The sequence below is a fragment of the Zalophus californianus genome, chromosome X (assembly GCF_009762305.2).
Source record: "Zalophus californianus isolate mZalCal1 chromosome X, mZalCal1.pri.v2, whole genome shotgun sequence".
Classification (NCBI taxonomy): domain Eukaryota; kingdom Metazoa; phylum Chordata; class Mammalia; order Carnivora; family Otariidae; genus Zalophus; species Zalophus californianus.
In genome coordinates this window covers 97,521,735-97,542,733 of record NC_045612.1, presented here as the reverse complement: position 1 = coordinate 97,542,733, position 20,999 = coordinate 97,521,735, and the positions used below count along the sequence as shown (strand labels likewise).

Genomic DNA, 20,999 nt, shown 5'->3' with positions numbered 1-20,999 from the left:
TACCTAGAAGTGGGATTGCCAGATCATATGGTAGTTCTATTTTTAAGGAGTTTTTTTGTTTGGGTTTTGTTTTGAGGAACCTCCATATTGTTCTCCATAGTAGCTGCATGAATTTATGTTACCACCAACAGAGCACAAGAGTCCCCCTATCTCCACATCCTCACCAATATTTGTTATTTCTTGTCTTGCTGATAATAGTCATTCTAACATGTGTGAGATGATACCTTATCCTGGTTTTGATTTGCATGTCCCTGATGATTAGTGATGTTAAGAATCCTTTTCATGTACCTGTTGGCCATATAGAGATATAGATATATCAGTCTCTTTTATGCTAATTATAATTTAACGTCACATACAAAAACTCTGATTTTGCTCCCCTATTTTGTTTATGATGTCACCATTTACATTTTTTTATATTTTGTATCTATTAACAAATTAAATTGTCATTATTTTTAATATTTTTGTTCTTTCTTTATACTAGAGTTAAAAAAAAAACACAAAAACCTTTATATTGGAGTTAGTTAACACACCAGCACATTACAATATTAAGGTTTTCTGAATCTATTTACCTTTACCAGTGTGTTCTATATTTTCATATGTTTTTATTTTACTATTTGTTGACCTTTTGCTTCAGCTTGGAGAACTATTTTTGGCATTTCTTGTAAGGCAAATTTAGTAGTGATGAATTCCCTCTGTTTGTTTATTAGGGAAAGTCTTTATTTGGCTTTGGGTTCTGATAGGTAACTTTGGGTAAAGTACTCTTGGCTGGCAGTACCTTTCTTTTAGCACTTAGAATATAGCAACCCATTCTTTTCTGGCCTGCAAGGTCTCTGCTGAAAATTTTTCTGAGAGCTTTTTTGGGGTTCCCTTCTACGAGAGATTTTTCTTTCCTCTTTTAAAATTCTCTGTCTTTGGCTTTAGACAGTTTTATTATTGTATCTTGGAGAAGATCACTTTGGATAGAATTTTGAGGTGACTTGTTACCCTCATGAACTTGGATATCCACATCTCTCCCCAGATTTGGGAATTTCTGAGCCATTATTTTTTAAAAGAAGCTTTCTACCCCTTTCTCCCTCTGTTTTGGAACTGTAATGATGCATTCATTATTTATTTTGCTGATGTCCCATAAGTTCCATAGGTTTTCATCATTTCTTTTCATTGTTTTTCCTTTTTTTCATCTCTGATTGGGTAATTCTATTGATCTGTCTTGTAACTCACTGATTCTCCCTTTGCTTATTTAAGTCTGCTGTTGAAGCTCTATATTGAATTCTACAGTTCAATCATTATATTCTTCAGCTCCAAAATTTCTGTTTAGTTCTTTTTTATGTTTTCTATTTCTTTGTAGAACTTCTCATTTTGTTCTTGCATTGTTTTCTGATATCAATATACTGTTTATGCATATTCTCTTGCAGCTCTCTGAGCATCCATAGAATAATTATTTTGATTTCCTTATTGGGTAATTCCTGAATCTCCATTTCTTTGGGGCTAATTGCTGGAGGTTTGCCATATACCTTTGATGGAGACGTATTTCCCATTGTGATTCTTTTTTTTTAAGATTTTATTTATTTGAGAGAGAGAATGAGATAGAGAGAGAGCACGAGAGGGAAGAGGGTCAGAGGGAGAAGCAGACTCCCTGATGAGCAGGGAGCCCCATGCGGGACTCGATCCCGGGACTCCAGGATCATGACCTGAGCCGAAGGCGGTTGCTTAACCAACTGAGCCCCCCAGGCGCCCCCCATTGTGATTCTTCATAATCTCTGTAGCCTTGGGTAGGTGTCTGCACACTTGAAGAAGTAATCACCGCTTCCAGACTTAACGGACTGACTTCAGTAAGGGAGGCCTTTCACCTGTGGATGAGAACATGGTGGCTTGTGGTGTGACCCTGGGTTTAGTGGTGTAGTGTGCTAAGTATGGAGGCACATCGTGTCACCAGGTCAAAGAGGAGTAAGGCCTCTTCAGCTAACGTCACTGCAGTTCATAGCTTTGACAACTCTGTGGTCCTAGGTGAGCACTGTCAGAGGAGGATTATAATGGCTGCAAGCACTGTTGGGGTCCTAATATGTGTCTTAGGTCTGGTATCTAGGGACCAGGACAGGCAGTGGTCGAGGCCAGAGCCAGTGGTTTGCACATACTCAACTTGGGGGGGGGGGGGCATCTGCAGCTGCCTGTGCCGTGGCAGAAGCCATTTGCAGACACATTCATAGAGATGCAGTAGCAAGGCCAGGGCCCACTATGGGCTCACTGGCAGCTGTGGAGGCCCTAGGTGTTGGCATGCTTTCCTATGGATGCACAGTATCCCACTGGGAATGCACACTGCCAGGGAGTCCAGTTACACAGTTTTGGCTGGGAGTGTGCACGTGCACAGCTGGAGGGTCTAGCTCTACATAAGCACATTGATGTCGACCAGTGATACAAAGAAGCACCTGATCTCAGCTCACAAGCAGCTGCCAGGACCCTGGTTGTTAATGTGCTCTCCTGTGGCTATACACTCTTCTCGCCTCCAGGCATTCACACTGGAGGCTAATGGCTGGCATCAGGCAGGTGGCATGCAGGTACACAGCTGGATGTGCTAGCCTTGAGCACAGACCCAATGGTAGGGTTCAGCCAGAGGGTCCTAGGCTGGTGTCTTCAGCCTCATAGCAGCAGAAGCCTGATATGGCTGTAAATGTGACTCCTAAGCCCCAGTAGGAATGAGGAGGGACTCAGGCGCCTGGCATCAGCAAATGTGAATACCTGTTGGGTGAGAGCTAGGGAGAGCTTCAGGGATCTGCAGTGGCTACACTGGCCTTTAGCTTCATAAGTGGTGAATTCTGAATCTGAAGAGCAGGTTTGTGCAAATCATAATTGCTCTCATTGTATGCTAATAACTGTCTCTGCTTTCCTTCCCTGTTCCTAGCTGTCTCAATACTATCTCAAAGAACTCAAAATAACATAAAGATGCTCACTGAATCAGGAGGGCAATGCAGAAACTGTGTGTGTGTGTGTGTGTGTGTAACTCTTACCAAGGACTCTGATTTTTAGTTAAGATTAACAAATGTTGCATTAGTGTTTTCACAATCTCAGCAGTGTAATATATTCAGTAATAAGGAAGGTCAGACATTGATACTGTGGTAATTAAGTGCCAAGCCATGTTCTTTACTTGTATTTACTTACTCAATGATCACAACAACCCAGTTAGGTGAATTCTGTTATTCTCATTTTACATATAAGGAAACTAAGGCACACCATTATTAATTTTTCTAGCATAACAGAACTAATAAGGTGTGTGTGGGCTTAAATGCAACATTCTACTCCTTCACCCAGCTACACGAGCAACTAATGGGTATGTAGTATTTGTGATGTGGTGGTCCTCAGCTATAAATGCTTTTCTTTCGGTGTGGAAGACCACTTACTTCTTGTCTTATCATAGTAGTTTTAACAGCATATGGCTGGAAGTGTATTGGCTTTTGGATTTCATGTTCATATGTTTTCTAGGAAAACTCCAGCTTGTGTACTAAGACACAGCTCTGTCTGCTTTAGTTTCATTTTTTCATTTGCTGTTAGAATTTGTTCTTTATGAGTTCAGGAACCATGTCTTCTATTTCCTCTCAATCTTCTAGAATCATGGCATGGTGCTGGGCTCATAAGAAGGGAATAACAAATGTTGGTTTATTCATTGCCACTTTTTTATCCACAAACCACAACTTACAGTTATCTGTAATTTTCCTAAAGAACACATTCCTTCAAACAGGATTTATTGAGAGTCCATTTTGTGATAGGGACACAACAAGACTAAAGCTTGGTTCTGCTGCCATCGAAGAGCTTCTGGAATAATAGGAAGAAACATGTAAATTATGTAATGATGTTATGTAGAGCAATTCTTAGGATTCAGTAAATGATGAGTAAATGAGCTTCACTGGGGATGAAGAAATCTAATCCTGATTTTGGTAGGAAATATTGGACAGGTGCACTATTAGAACTGAAAGAAAATTATAGGGATTATTTCATCTAATACCTCATTTTATAGGTAAGAACCTGGAGTACTGGGATGTTGACTGGAATTTTCCTTGTTAGTCCAAACTTGACGATGAAGAAAAACTGTTGGTTTTTAAAAAAAAGAAAAGAAAAAAGACTCTATGAATCCATTTAATCTCAAGAAGACCTTTCTATGAGCACCATCTACTCAAAGGCATTTAGAGGCGCAACAGAATCAGCTCTGCTACTGTCATGCACCTTCTCATCCCAGAATCGGCCAAGACGTAGAAATGGGAGGAAGGAGAGTCCTCATGCTTGACAGTTTTGGGGGCATGAAAAGTGCCCAAACAAAGACTCCTCCTTTCCCTCGCCAAGATTCTCCTCCTAAATCCAAGCAGTCATAATGATGGGTTTGTTCTAAGAGAATCCCTCATAAATTGTGGCTGAGTCTTCAAGAAGGGGAAACTGGGTTCTTTTTTCCTACTTTCTCATCTGGATGTTCTGGTACCACAGTCTAAGGGGGAGTGATCAGAGTCTTGGGAGTAGTTTGACAGGTATTCTATGGAAATTCATGGCATCATGAATAGAAGGATCAATGCCACTTTCTTATCTAGACATTTCTGAAGATGGGGATCCCACTGAAGTAGTTTAGACCAGTAAGACTTCAGAGATTATGGTGTAGAAGGGCTTGGAAAAAATACAGAGGTATCTTCATCCCATCCCAATTTTCTACAGGGACAACAGTGGTTCCTGTAGCTCAGGGAGGAGCTCCAGCCTTTCTCAAGCCAATGGCTGGCTAAACATTGGGATATTCAAATCTGAGAGGTAATGGAAATATGGAGTATTGGCAGGGGGCCAGAGGGAGATAATACATTGCTGCTCTGTAGGGGTCCTTGGTGCTGGAGTGTTGCCAAGTAAGGCTGATGTCCACCACACCACCTACATAGCAGTAGCCCCAGGCAGAATTAGACCAAATCAAAGTGAGACATCAGGCTCCAAAAGGCAACACTTATATATGAGCATTTCTATGCCCCTGATTTTCTTCCCTTTTCCCAAACATACAGGAGCTACATATGTAAGAGCAATGTAGAAGAAATATCCCTAACCCCACCAACACGTACACCGCACATAAAGCACTACATTGAGAGAAGTGTAAGTGAGAAGAGGAACAGACTACAACCTGTATCTCTCCAGTTCCCTTGACATACAAACTCAGTGGTAACTGTAAGATCTTTAAAATAATAAATGGGATATAAGAATCTAAATAGGACAAAAACTTAATGTCCCAAAAGAAAAGATTTACCAAATTTTATAACAAACTGGAAAGGGGAAAATTTGAGATTTCATAGGGAAAAGTAGTTAGACTAGTTCACATTTATAATTTAACCACTTTATAGTGGTGTACCGAGGTGGGAGGCGTGGGAGCATTCCACCCTGACAGAGAAAACTATTTTGTCACTGATATTTTAAAATATCATTTGTCACGTACTGATAATAAATGCATACAAACTTTTAGTAGACTTTATTATTCTCTAGAGACAGTGCAGTCCCTGTACTTAGAGCAAACCTCCTTCTTGTTACACAATTGCCACTTGAGACTCACCCCAAAAGACCTTTATACGGGCTTAGTGGTGTGCCCAAAGAAACAAAATTTCTTTTCACAGGGAAAGAAAATTTATCAGGGGCAGGTAGAGAATTTTGCAGACATTTTACAATCTCTGACCTTGATATAAAATAATATTTTTCTTTAAATTAGTTACAGGTAGGGCGCCTGGGTGGCTCAGTCTATTAAGCGTCTGCCTTCAGCTCAGGTCATGGTCCCAGGGTCCTGGGATCGAGCCCCTCATTGTGCTCCCTGCTCAGTGGAGAGCCTGCTTCTCCCTCTCCCCTCCCCTGCTTGTGCACTCACTCACTCTCAAATAAATAAACATCTTTAAAAATAAATTAGTTACAAGTGTAGGCAAACACAATGAGTCATTGGGGTCTGTTGGGAAGCCGACATGGGGACAGTTATTAGCACAAGAAGATTGTTGGGGAATAGTGCTGGCGAAAGATAAAGGGGGAGGGAGCAGAATTAGTCAGGGAGAACCTCTTTCCATGATGCATATTAGACAAAGTCTCAGACAGCTGAAGGATCTGGGGAACAAGAATTGCTTGTTCGATTTTCCTTGTGTTGGTCAGGAGTGGCCAGGTCTTAATAATCCCAGTCTGCACAGCCATTAACTAAAAGCTGCTAGGAAGAGCGCAACATCAGCTGGAAAGATGTCCTGGTCAGTTTGGGTTGCTAACAAATACACGATGGACTGAATGGTTTAAAAAACACACACTTATTTCTCACGGTTCTGGACGCTGGGAAGTTCAAGATCAAGATGGTGGCAGATTTGGTGTGTGGAGAGGTCCCTCGTCCTCATTTGAAAATGGTGATCTTACTATATTCTCATATGGTAGACAGCAGAGAGAGAGAGGAAGTAATCTCTTTTGTCTCTTCTTATCAGGGCACTAATTCCATTCATAAGGGCTCCTCCCTCATGACTAATTACCTCCCAAAGGCCCCCACCTACTAATACCATCACATTGAAGGTTAGGATTTCAACATATGAATTTTAGGACACAAACATTTGGTCTGTAACACCTGAGGTAGATCCTGAAGGTGAGGCAGCCGGAGGCTGTCAGCCAACTGCACGTCTTACAGCTAAACAAGTTCTTACATGACAGGATTTATAAGCCACATACATCCCACACCTGACGACCTATTAAATTCCTTTTTTTTTTAAATTTAAATTTTAGCTAGTGAACATACAGTGCAATATTGGTTTCTGGAATAGAATTCAGTGATTCATCACTTACATACAACACCCAGTGCTCACCACAACAAGTGCCCTCTTTAATACCCATCACCCATCTAGCCCATCCCGGCACCCACCTCCTTCCATCAACCCTCAGTTCTCTATTGTTAAGAGTCTCCTATGGTTTGTTTCCCTCTCTCCTTTTTTTCTTTTCCTCCTTCTCATATGTTCATCTGTTTTCTTTCTTAAATTCCACATATGAGTGAGATCATATGGTATTTGTCTTTCTCTGACTTACTTTGTTTAGCATAATACACTCTAGCTCCATCCACATCATTGCAAATAGCAAGATTTCATTTTTTGATGGCTGAGTAATATTCCATTGTATGTATATACCATATCTTCTTTATCCATTCCTCAGTCAGTGGATATTTGGGCTCTCTCCATAGTTTGGCTATTGTTGATAAAGCTGCTATAAACATTGGGGTGCATGTACCCATTTGAATCTGTATTTTTGTATCCTTTGGGTAAATACCTAGTAATGGAATTGCTGGATCGTAGGATACATTTATTTTTAACTTTTTAAGGAACCTCCATACTGTTCTCCAGAGTGGCTACACCAGTTTGCATTCCCGCCAACAGTGCAAGAGGGTTCCCCTTTCTCTGCATCCTCACCAACACCTGTTGTTTCTTGTGTTATTAGCATTAGCAGTTCTGACCAGTGTGAGGTGGTACCTCATTGTGGTTTTGATGTGCATTTCCCTGATGAGGAGTGATGCTGAGCATCTTTTCATGTGTCTGTTAGCCATCTGAATGTCTTCTTTGGAAAAGTGTCTATTCGTGTCTTCTGTCCATTTCTTAACTAGATTATTTGTTTTTGGGATGTTGAGTTTGATAAGTTCTTTGCAGTTTTTGGATACTAGCCCTTTATCAGATACGTCATTTGCAAATATCTTCTTCCATTCCATAGATTGCCTTTTAGTTTTGTTGATTGTTTCCTTCTCTGTGAAGATGGTTTTTATCTTGATGAAGTCCCGATAGTTTATTTTTGCTTTTGTTTCCCTTGCCTCTGGCAATGTGTCTAGTAAGAAGTTGCTATAGCCAAGGTCAAAAAGGTTTCTGCTTGTGTTTTCCTCTAGGATTTTGATGGTTTCCCGTCTCACATTTAGATCTTTCATCCATTTTCAATCTATTTTTGTGTATGGTGTAAGTAAATGGTCCAGCTTCATTTTTCTGCATGTTGCTGTCCAGTTTTCCCAACACCATTTGTTGGAGAGACTGTCTTTTTTCCATTGGATATTCTTCCTGTTTTGTCAAAGATTAGTTGACCCTAGAGTTATGGGTCCATTTCTGGGTTCTCTATTCTGTTCCACTGATCTGTCTGTTTTTGTGCCAGGACCATACTGTCTTGATGACTACAGCTTTGTAATATAGTTTGAAATCTGAAATTGTGATGCCTCCAGTTTTCTTTTTCAGAATTGCTTTGACTATTTGGGGTCTTTTGTGGTTTGATACAAGTTTTAGGATTGTTTGTGCTAGCTCTGTGAAAAATGCTGTTGGTATTTTGATAGGGATTGCTTTGAATGTGTAGATTACTTTGGGCAATATGGACATTTTAATCATGTTTGTTCTTCCAATCCATGGGCATGGAATGCTTTCCATTTCTTTGTGTCTTCTTCAATTTCTTTCATAAGTGATCCATAGTTTTCAGAGTACAGATCTTTTACCTCTTTAGTTAGGTTTATTCCTAGGTATATTATTGTTTTTGGTGCAATTGAAAACGGGATTGATTCCTTAATTTCTCTTTCTGCTGCTTTGCTAGTGGTGTGAAGAAAGGGAACAGATTTCTGCACATTGATCTTATATCCTGCAAATTTGCTGAATTCATGTATGAGTTCTAGCAATCTTTGGTGGGGTCTTTCGGGTTTTCTACATAGAGTATCATGTCGTCTGCAAATAGTGAAAATTTGACTTCTTCCTTGCCAATTTGGATGCCTTTCTTTTTGTTATCTGATTGCTGAGGCTAAGACTTCCAGTACTATGTTAAATGGTAATGGTGAGAGTGGACATCCTTGTCTTGTTCCTGACCTTAAGGGAAAAGCTCTCAGTTTTTCCCCATTGAGGATGATATTAGCTATGGGTCATTCATATATGGCCTTTATGATGTTGAGGTATGTTCCATGTATTCCTACTCTGCTGAGGGTTTTTATCAAGAAAGGATGCTGTACTCTGTCAAATGCCTTTTCTGCACCTATTGACAGGATCATATGGTTCTTGTCCTTTCTTTTGTTAATGTCGTGTATCACATTGATTTGCAAATATTGAACCACCCCTGTAGCCCAGGAATAAATCCCACTTGATTCTGGTAAATAATGCTTTTAATGTACTGTTGGATTTGATTTGCTAGTATTGAGAATTTTTACATCCATGTTCATCAGGGATATTGGTTTGTCATTCTCCTTTTCAGTGGGGTCTTTGTCTAGTTTTGGAATCAGTGTAATGCTGGCTTCATAGAATGAGTTTGGAAGTTTGCCTTCCATTTCTATTTTTTGGAACAGTTTGAGAAGTGTAGGTATTAACTCTTCTTTAAATGTCTGGTAGAATTCCCCTGGGAAGCCATCTGGCCCCAGGACTCTTGTTTGTTGGGAGATTTTTGATTACTGATTAAATTTCTTTGCTGGCTATGGCTCTGTCCAAATTTTCCATTTCTTCCTGTTTCAGTTTTGGCAGTTTGTAGGTTTCTAGGAATCTGTCCATTTCTTCCAGATTGCCCAGTTGTTGGCATAGAATTTTTCATAGTATTCTCTCATAATTATTTGTATTTCTGTGGTGTTGGTTGTGATCTCTCCTCTTTCATTTGTGATTTTTTTTTTTTTTCTATTTGGGTCCTTTCTCTTTTCTTTTTGATAAGTTTGGCTAGGGGGTTATCAATTTTATTAATTCTTTTGGAGAACCAGTTCTTAATTTCATGAATCTGTTCTATGTTTTTTTGTTTCTATATTGTTTATTTCTGCTCTCATCTTTATAATTTCCCTTCTTCTGGTTTTAGGCTCTATTTGCTGTTCATTTTCTAGCTCCCTTAGATATAAGGTTAGGTTGTGTATTTGAGACTTATCTTGCTTCTTGAGGTAGGCCTGTACTGCAATATACTTCCCTCTTAGGACTGCCTTTGCTGCATCCCAAAGGTTTTAGACTGTCGTGTTTTCATTTTCATTTGCTTCTGTGTATTTTTTTTTTTTTTTATTCTTTAATTTCCTGGCTAACCCACTCATTCTTTAGTAGGATGGTCTTTAACCTCCACATATTTGAGGTCTTTCCAAATTTTTTCTTGTGGTTGAATTTAAGTGTCATTGCGTTGTGGTCTGAAAATAGGCATAGTATGATCTCTTTTTGTACTGGTTGAAGGCTGATTTGTGCCAATATGTGATCTGTTCTGGAGAATGTTCTGTGTGTACTCAAAATGAACATGTATCTGATTGTTTCCTTGTTGATTTTCTGCTTAGATGATCTGTCCATTGTTGTGAGTGGGGTGTTAAAGTCCCCTACTATGATTATATTATTATCAGTGAGTTTCTTTATATTTATTATTAATTGATTTATATATTTGGGTGCTCCCAAGTTGGGGGCATAAATATTTACAATTCTAAGAGCTTCCTGATGGATAGACCTCTTAATTTTGATAATTATGACATGTAATTATGAACCCTTCTTCATCTCTTGTTACAGTCTTTGTTTTAAAAATCTAGTTTGGGGTGCCTGGGTGGCTCAGTTGGTTAAGCGACTGCCTTCGGCTCAGGTCATGATCCTGGAGTCCCGGGATCGAGTCCCGCATCGGGCTCCCTGCTCGGCAGGGAGTCTGCTTCTCCCTCTGACCCTCTTCCCTTTCATGCTCTCTATCTCTCATTCTCTCTCTCTCAAATAAATAAATAAAATCTTTAAAAATAAATAAATAAATAAATAAATAAATAAATAAATAATCTAGTTTGCCTAAGTTGCTCCTGGGTGGCTCAGTTGGTTGAATGTCTGACTCTTGATTTTGGCCCAGGTTGTAATCTCAGGGTTGTGGGATTGAGCCCCACATGCTGAGTGTGGAGTCTGTTTGTCCCTCTCCCTCTGTTTCTCCCCCCACTCACATTCGTGCTCGTTCTCTCTCCTTCTAGTAAATAAGTAAATAAAATCTTTTCAAAAATAAAAATAAATAAAAAAATAAAATCAGGGCACCTGGGTGGCTCAGTCGGTTAAGTGGCTGCCTTTGGCTCAGGTCATGATCCCAGAGTCCTGGGATCAAGTCCCACATCAAGCTCCCTGCTCAGCGGGGAGTCTGCTTCTTCCTCTTCCCCTCCCCCTGCTTGCACACACGCACTCTTTCTCTCTCTCACAAAAATAAATAAAATCTTTAAAAATAAAATAAAATCTAGTTTGCCTGATATAAGTATGCCTACTCTGGCTTTCTTTTGATGTCCATTGGCATGATATATAGTTCTCCAGCCCCTCACTTTCAATCTGCAGCTGTCTTTAGGTCTAAAATGAGTCTCTTGTAAATAGCATATAGATGGATCTTGTTTTTTTTAATCCGTTCTGATACCCTATGTCTTTTGATTGAAGCATTTAATCCATTTACATTCAGTGTGGTTATTGGAAAGACAAGAATTTAGTGCCATTGTGTTCCCTTTAGGGTTGGTGTTTCTGGTTATGTTCTCTGGTCCTTTTAGTCTTTGTTGCTTTTGATCTTTCTTTTCTCCACTCAAAGAGACCCCCTTAAAATTTCTTGCAGGGTTGGTTTAATGGTCACAGATTCCTTTAGTTTTTGTTTGTCTGGGAAACTTTATTTCTCCTTCTATTCTGAATGACAGCCTCACTAGATAAAGAATTCTTGGCTGCATATTTTTCCCATTTAGCTCATTGAATATTGCCTGCCACTGTCTTCTGGCCTGCCATGTTTCTGTGGACAGATCTGCTGCAAACCTGATCTGTCTTCCATTACAGGATAAGGACTTTTCTTCCTTGATGCTTTCAAGATTCTTTCCTCATCTGTGTGTTTTGTAAATTTAACTATGATATGCCTTGACGATGGTCAGCTTTTGTTGAATTTAATGGGAGTTCTCTGTGCTTCTTGGATTTTGATGACTGTCCTTCCCCAGATTAGGGAAATTTTCAGTTATAATTTGTTCAAATAAACCTTCTGTCCCTTTTTCTCTCTCTTTATCTTTTCGGACATCTATGGTATGAATGTTATTACATTTTTATTTAAGTCACTGATTTCCCTTAGTCGACCTTCGTTGTCCATTACCCTTCTTTCCCTATTTAGCTTCATTATTTTCAGATAATTTTATCTTCTGTATCACTGATTTGCTACTCTGATTCATCCATCCTCCTTTTTATTGCCTCCATTTGGGACTGCATCTCAGTTTTAGCATTTTTAATTTTGGCCTGACTAGATTTCAGTTCTTTTATCTCAGCAGTAAAGGATTCTCTAGTGTCTTCTATGCTTTTTTCAAGCTCAGCTAGAATCCTTATAATCATTGTTTTAAATTCTAGTTCAGACATCTTAGTTATATCTGTATTGATTGAATCTCTGGTCATGAGTTCTACTTCCTGTTTGTTCTTTTGGGGTGAATTTGTGTCATTTTATCCAGAAAAGAAAAAAAGAAAAACAAAGACAAAAACTCCCCAAAAACAAAAAAGCTAGATCTTGGGTATGTTTTGGTCTGCTTGTTAAAGGCATCTAAATCCCAAAATAAAAATTAAAAAAAAATAAAAAACTGAAAATAAAAAATATATGTATGTATATAAATACATATATAATTTTAAAATTAATAAAAAACAAAAAGGAATTGAAAAGAATAAGAAAGTAAGTGGCCTGCTGTGCTGATTCTCAGGCTGATGTGTTTCAGTGGAAATGGGCCTCCAGGGAGCAGTTGGGAGTGGTGCTTGGTGTAAGTGGCTCTGACTTCCACTAGGTGGCTGTGTTTTTCTCCCTGAAGCCTTCCAGCACTATTGGGCGCAATGAATATGGTGGTGCCCTGCTCTCTGGCCCCAGAGTTGAAAGTTCGTCTTCAGTGAGCCCTCACCAAGGAGCAATCATTCATCCCACTTGTGTCCCTGGTGTCCATCTGAACTCTCCGTTCATACTGCCTGTGTCCGAGTGTTTTTTTTAAATCTCAAACACACAACTGAGTTTCAAAACTCCAAATTTTAGGGACTCCCACAGTGTGGACCTGAGCTTTTACTCCAGGGTAGGGTCTTGCTGTGCTTTTTGCCATTTGCCAGCCAGTTCCAGGAAAGTGGTTGCACGACCACATGGCAGTTTGCAGTTTCCAGTTCTTCTTGTGACATGGGGGATCCTCAGACCGCATTGTGACTCCTGAGATTCTGCCCTGCTTCGCCACCTGTGCACCTTTAAGCCAGGCACATCCTCTATGGTAGTGGACTTCCAGAAGTTCAGATTTTGCACTCCACTTCTTCTAATACTTTGTGGTTGCCTCTGTAAGTAGGCTCCTTCCCCACCACCATATCCACAGCTCTGTCTTCCCCAGTTCAACTCTCTGTACCTCCTACTCTCCAAAAGGTGGTCGTTGTTCTACTTGTAGACTTGCAGATTTTTTTCTGTCAGACATCTGATGGATTTCTTGGATGTTTATAATGATTTGATAACTATCTAGCTGTGTACTAGACAAGCGTAGGGTCCCCCTACTCCTCTGCCATCTTAACTCCTTCCCACATTAAATTTCTGTAACCCAAGCTTTTCTGTTTATTTTACAAGTATAATAAATGCTTTGTGATGCCTCATTAGATACTTATCAACCACTTCTATGCCGTCAAAAACTGGCTATTCAGCATGTTCAGCTATTAAGAAGATTCAGTTTGGTGAAGATGGAACTGGAGTCATTGTGTAACTGGACTCAATTCTGTGTCACAGTTCAGCTTCCATTTGATCAAATAAAGTGTGGATTCCATGAAAAAGGAATATCTTCTATTTATATTTATAACTCCTCATTCCTTTACCACCCCACCCCCTCCACACACACAAAAATACAGAACCTGGCAGGGCACCTACTTCCCAGGAGGATCACAGTAAATGTTGTGTTTAATAGAGTGACTGACTGTAGAATGTTGTACCTTCTTCCCTTCACTTCATTGTCAGTGCAAATAGCCTTTGTGTCGTTTGCTATTACTGGTGGTTCTGATTCTGGTTTTGTAATCAATTCGTTTTGTCTATTTTCTTCTTTATGAAAGGAATATATTCCCCAATAGTAAGAGATAATAAAAGAAATACTGAGAAGAAAAAAATGTAGTATTTTTATAAATTGAACTACCATTTTCTGGGAGCTGCCAGGGACATCTCCAGAAAGGTAATCTTGCCAGCATACCACAGTAATGGCTGGGAGCAAGATAAGTTACAGACAGATCCAAGCATTCACATGTCAACACAAATTTAGAAAGGAAAGAGGAAAGGGTGGGGAGAAGAAGGGAGAAAAGGAAGAAGTTTATAGAAAGTAATTGTTCACCAAATTTTGAAGGTTGGGAGGCTTCTCTGAGCAAATTTACTAACAATTTTCATTTTATCAGTGGACTAAGGATAATTTTATGATTGTGGGAGGCTTACTTCCAGTATCAGGACACCTAAATACAATAGTGAGGTCCAGCTGATAGCTGGGATGAAACTTGAATGTCAGGAACACTTTGTAACTGTCAAGGATGGAACTTCTTTTCTAAGCTTTGGAAAAGGGAGCAAGTGATCACTGTCAGTTTGTAGCATCCCCTGGTGGCCATTCACAGGGTAAGACTGGCAGGTCAGAAGGCTGCCATTAAGCCTAAATAAGTAAATCAAAATCAGTTGTGTCACAGGATATGGCTTCATTTGCAAAGTTGTGCCTGATGGATGCCTTTCCCAGGTAGCAGACAACCATTGACTCCTGACTTCCTGAAGGTAGTTGGGGAGAGCTGCAAATGGGGAAGCTAAAACAGAGCCGTATGGGGGCTTCCTGAAGGCTCTTTGATGCAACTGATTATGATGTTCTGTTGGATAATTTGCTTGTTTCAAATGCATGATTAAATGGAATTATTATTCATAATTAGGAAATGCCCAGAGAGCAAAGAAAATAAACAAGGTTCTGACCAGCTATCAGTAATTGTCAGGCTCATGCTAATAATGCCCAGGAAATGAAAAGGCGCTGGCATTTTTCTTTAATTTTATTAAGAATGCCATTTCCTAATACGAACTAGGGCTGTGGGCAGTGTATATTCTGCAGATTATGTTACCTCAAAGCACCATTCCTCATGGCATTCCCTGCAAAGTATACAAATGAGGCCTGTCAGACACTATTGCTTAATTAATTAGGGCCTTTCTAGGAGGAACCTTTGAAAACAATATCCCCCCCTTCCTCCTCTCTTCTTCCTCTTCCTCAAATCACATGTACTGCTGGTCCCTTAAGGAGACACTATATTGGAGGAATAGAATTGATTAGCTACCACTTAGGCCTCTAATGAGAAAGCTTTGCAGGGCCAATCAACTCAGTTTTATTAAAATGGCTTCTCTTCTTACAGTAGAGAGAGAAAAAAATTAGCAGTTTTCTTGCTGTACAAACTGCTCCATCATTTTTTGGTCTTCTTTGCTACAACTAATCAAAATACTGTTGGGGTGCCTGGATGGCTCAGTGGTTAAGTATCTGCCTTTGGCTCAGGTCATTATCCCAGCGTCCTGGGATCGAGCCCTGCATCGGGCTCCTTGTTCAGCCGGGAGCCTGCTTCTCCCTCTCCCACTCCCCCTGCTTGTGTTCCCTCTCTAGCTGTCTCTCTCTCTGTCATATAAATAAAATCTTAAAAAAAAATATTGTCATACTCACCATTGCAGAGTATTGCAAACGGCAATGAGCCATAGAAAAGACTCTCTTCTGAGTGAAGAACCATTTGTAGAGACAGTTGCCAACTTCTCCAGTGGAATATCTTTTAGGCTATAGCAATAAGAAAAGCCTGGGTTCCCCTGGGCAAGTGCTCACAGAAATTAAAGAGGAATGAAAAGGCACCCGGGTAGCTCAGTCGTTTAAATGACCAACTAATGATTTCAGCTCAGTCATGATCTCAGGGTCATGAGATCTGAGCCCCATATTGGGCTCCACGCTCAACATGGAGTCTGCTTGAGATTCCCTCTGCAATGCCCCCATAGTGTGTGCATTCTCTCTCTCTGAAATAAATAAAATCTTAAAAAAAAAAAGAGGGATGAGAAGAAGACAGACAGCAGGCCTCAAATAATTTTCACAGTTTGCTTCTCCTTTTGTGTGCTCTATAGGATTTTCAAAAGAATGTGAGGCTGCCATGCTGGATGCAAGTATTTGAGTTCTTTTCAGGCCTGGGAGCAAGAAATGGAGGAGGAAGAGAGTGCATTGGTATGGATCAACTCAAAGTAAGCAAAATGCAAAAAGGTAAATGTGGTACTTCAGCCTGTAGGAAAAGATAGCACAACTTTTGTGCAAAACTCACAAAAAATTATTAGACCTGGTTCTTTCTCAGAGAACCTAAAACCACAGTTGAACTCCACAATTTTATCCCAAATTTGGTCACTTGTGCTCATGCCAAAACACAAAATGAAGTGATAAAGTTTAAGGTAAATTGTTCTTACCAGGGCTTTGAGCAGAATAAATTAGTACCTTCAGGGCATCTAACCCCTTGCTACTCAGTGTGGTACATCACCTGGGAACTTGTTAGGAGTGCAAAATCTTGGGTCCCACGACAGAATCACTAAATCAGAACCTGCATGTTACCAAGATAGCCAAGGGATTTCTATGCACATTGCAGTTTGGAAAGCCCTGGGCTAGGGCACTTGCTGAAGTTACTTCTGCAGTTTAGAAGGGATAAAGATGCATATTGGGCTACATAAAAAGTGAGAATAAATTGATTTAATGTCTTATTTAACCTTCCTCCTACAGAGTATTTCTTTATTTTAAAAACAACTTAATTCCCAAACTTTTAAAAAGACAGGTTGAAATGTTGTTCTCTGAGAATGTCAGATTTTTTAATAGCTAGGTAATATTTTTAGTGAGCAATGGACTGTTTGCAGAGCAAGTGTTCTATTATTAGCCCAAAAGTTACATAAAGTATTATAAATAGTAGGATTCCTTTTTCTTTTGGGGGCAGCAAACAGACAAATTCATGGGTGCTGCCCACTTTATTTCACAGGCCTCTGAACACTATTTTGATCAAATTAAGGGAAAATGGTCATTAACATGACGCAGGTTCTCTTTTAAATGAAGGGTATGCTGTGCAGGGTAGTATAAACAGTCTCCAGGGGCCAAATATTAAGGATAAAATATTAAAGCACAATTCATCCACCAGCAGCTGACTATCCTTTCTTTTCAGACACCTAGAATATTCCCCAGGGTATATCATATGTTAAGTCACAAAACAAGTCTTAACAAATGTAAAAAGGACATTTCACCAACTACCTTTTCTGACCACAGTGGTATGGAACTAAATTCAATAACAAGAGGAAAACAGGAAAATTCACAAATATGTGGAAAAACACTCCTGAACAACCAATGTGTCAAAGAAGAAATCAGAAGAGAAATCAAGAGACACCTGCGTGGCTCAGTTGGTTAAGTGTCCAACTCTTGATCTAAGCTCAGGTCTTGATCACCGGGTCATGAGTTAAAACCTAGCGTTGGGCTCTATGGGGGGTGTGGAGCCTACTTTAAAAAAAAAAAGAAAAAAAGAAGATCAAAAATACTTTGAGATAAAAATGAACACACAGCATAACAAACTTTAAGAGATGTTGCAAAAGCTGTTCTAGAGGGAAGTTTATAGAAATAAATGGCTAATGATAAAGATCTCAAACAACCTAAATCTATACCTGAAAGAACTAAAAAAAATCCCAAAGTTAGCAGAAAGAAGGAAATACAAATCAAAACAGAAATAAATAAGAGACCATAAAAAACAATAGAAAGGATCAATACAACTAAGAGCTTTTTTTTTAAAGATGAACAAAATCAATGAAACTGTAGTCTAAAAAAAGACAAGACTCAAAATTAGAAATGAGAATAGATATTACAATTGATACTGCAGAAATACAAAGAATCATGGAGACTACTATGAACAGTTCTTCACCAACAAATTATATAAGCTAGAGGAAATGGATAAATTCCTAGAAACATACAACCTAATAAGACTGAATCCTGAAAATAGAAAATTGAATAGTTTCATAACTAATAAAGAGATTGAATCAGCAATCAAAAATTTCCAAGAAAGAAAAGTCCAGGACCAGATGACTTAATTGGTGAATTCTACCACACATTTAAAGAAGAATAACAACAGTCCTTCTCAAACTCTTCCAAAAATTTGAAGAGGAGAGAACACTTCCAATCTCATTTTGCAAGGCCAGTGTTACCCTGATATCAAACCCAGGTGAGGATAATAGGAGAGAAGAAAATTAAAGGCCAATATCCCTGATGAACATAAATGCAAAAATCTTCAATAATATATATTAACAAATCTAATTAAACAGCATGTTAAAAGGATCGTACAACACAATCAAGTGGGATTTATCCCTAAGGTACAAGAATGGTTCAATAAATGCAATTTAAATATGGAACACCACATTAACAGAATGCAGGATAAAAATCATCATCTCAATAGATGCAGGTAAAGGATTTGACAAAATACAGCATGTTTTCATGATAAAAACTCTCAAAAATCAGGTATAGCAGGAATGTACCTGAACAAAATAAAGGCCACATATGACAAGCCCACAGATGACCTTATACCTCAAGATGAAAAGATAAAAGCTTTTTCTCTAAGCTAAACAAAAAAAGGATGACCATTCTTTCTACTTTCCTTCAACATAGTAACTGGAAGTCTTAACCAAAGAAGTTAGGCAAGAAAAGAAAGAAAATCATACAAATTGGAAATGAAGAAGAAAAATTGTCTCTGTTTGCAGATAATAGGATCTTATATATAAAAAAACCCTCAAGGCTCCACCAAAACACTGTTGGAACTGATAAAGAAATGTAGTAAACTTGCATGATACAAAATTAACATGTAAAAATCCACCGAAATTCTATACAGTAACAACAAACTATCTGCAAGAGAAATTAAGAAAGCAATCTCAATGACAATAGGATCAAACAGTAAAATACTTAGGAATAAATTTAACCAAGCTGATGAAAGACCTGTACATTGAAAGCTAAGACACTGATAAAAGAAATTGAAGGAGACAGAAATAAACGGGAAAGATATCTTGTGTTCTTGGATCAGAAGAATCAGTATTGTTAAAATGAGCATACTACCTAAAGCGATCTACAGATTCGATGCAATCCCAATCAAAATTCCTGTGGCATTTTTTACAGAAATATAAAAATCCTTCAAAAAAAAAACACCACCCAAAATTTGATTTGTGTTTTTTTCAACAGGAATGAACCCTGAACAAACTTCTGCCACCATTATTCATTTTTTTTACCATTATTGATTTTTAAATGTTTATCTTCACATTAACTATTAAGAAAGCACCTTCATACACTAATGCAACTGTAACTAGCATTATTAAAAAAAAATAATGTGCTCTCATAGTCTAATATGTTAGAAAGAATATCAAGTAATAACACAATTGCAAGGAAGAGAACAGATCTTTCCTACTGATAGCTTTTACCTCTGCCTCTAAATTTTTACCTTAAATTGAGTAGAAATTAAGGGAGCATCAAGCCTTATATGGTAGAAATGGGGTCAAAGCAGCCCTCTGTTTTCAATAAAATGGTGTGGGATGGGCATGCATTACTAGGCTTTCCTACATGCTTTCCCTGAAGACCTACTGACCTCATTTAGTCCTCTCCTTTAAAGGGCCAGGCTGACTTCACACTAAGCTTATTGCTCAGGAAAGCAACATTTGAACCCTCAAATAAAATTAGTTTTAAAAGACCATGAAGAATCAGGTTGCAAATTTTAAAGAAATTACTATCCTCACCACATTTTTTATTTCCATCAGTTCAGTGAATACACACTGAACCAACGTAGCTTGCCATGTAGTCAGATAAATAGTGATTCTTTGAACCAAAATTACAGATGGAATGTTTTTACTTAAGGTCCATAAAAAATAAGTTCTATGGAGAAATGGCTGTGGGAAATTCAAGAGATGGCTGATAAACAGGCAATTGTGAGTTAATCCTAAGTAGCAGATTCCCCACTTCTAGAGTCATTACTCACCTACTTACTTGTGTTCCAAATATCATTAATGAGATACAAAACTTTCCATTACATAATTAAGGAGAATTCAAAGAATTAAGGACTTTGCCTTACATAATTAAGGAGAATTCTCATAATTAAGAAAATTCTCTTAGGAGAGCTAGTGCAACTGATTTATAAGTAATTGAATTGAAGTCAAGATACCTCCTGACACTGGGTCCAAATAAAGATAAAGTAGGAAAGAAAGATGGTACTTGATTGAGGGGATCATTAATTGTCAAAGAAAAAGAGGTCACGGGCTCCAGCACATACTTTTTCTGTTTTAGAATTTTGTCTGGGACTGCCTGGCTACCAAGAAGTGCTAGAGACATATTTATCAGAATGATAAAGGCATGACTTTGAACAAAGCCCCTATGGGATTTTTTTCTGCAAAGCACCGATGCAAATCTAAAAGGCTTAAAATTCAATGGCAATAATGTTAGGTGGAAAGGAAGAAGTATGTCAGCAAAACCTGAGGAATCTAAGAATTGGGAATGTTGGCTTTCCTAATTCTCTCCCACAAATTTGTATTTATTCCTTTGCTCTTGGCTCACACCTCTTCCCTGAATATGCTACTCCCAACTTCTCAAGGAAAGCCATTCAAAGGTTTTCCCAAGGCTTCAGAAATGTTGATTGGTAAAGATCTTGTCTTATCTGAGTGTATATTAATGAATCCAGTGAAGAAATTATTCAAGGAGTACAAAGCAAAGGCCAAGAAAATGAAAAAAATTGTTCCTACAAGTGGTACTTAAAATACTGGGGTTCACCTATAAAAATACATATTACATCTAATAAGAGATGAACTCCATCCTGCTAGCAAGCCAAAGCAGGTAGAACTTCAGCCTTTTAAAAATCTTTTTTTTTTAAAGATTTTATTTATTTGACAGAGAGAGACACAGCGAGAGAGGGAACACAAGCAGAGGGAGTGGGAGAGGGAGAAGCAGGCCTCCCATGAAGCAGGGAGCCCAATGCGGGGCTCGATGCCAGGACCCTGGGATCACGACCTGAGCCGAAGGCAGATGCTCAAGAACTGAGCCACCCAGGTGCCCCAGC

At 38.8% G+C, this 20,999-nt stretch overlaps 1 long non-coding RNA gene across 1 annotated transcript in view; it reads left to right on the top strand.

Annotated features, from left to right (window-relative positions):
- The window catches only part of LOC113930281, a 49,327-nt gene that overhangs the window by 10,471 nt on the left and 17,857 nt on the right, over positions 1-20,999 (top strand). Inside the window, exon 2 of the long non-coding RNA XR_003522500.1 lies at positions 16,030-16,143. This is a non-coding gene — a long non-coding RNA (uncharacterized LOC113930281). The remainder of the gene's footprint in view (positions 1-16,029; positions 16,144-20,999) is intronic.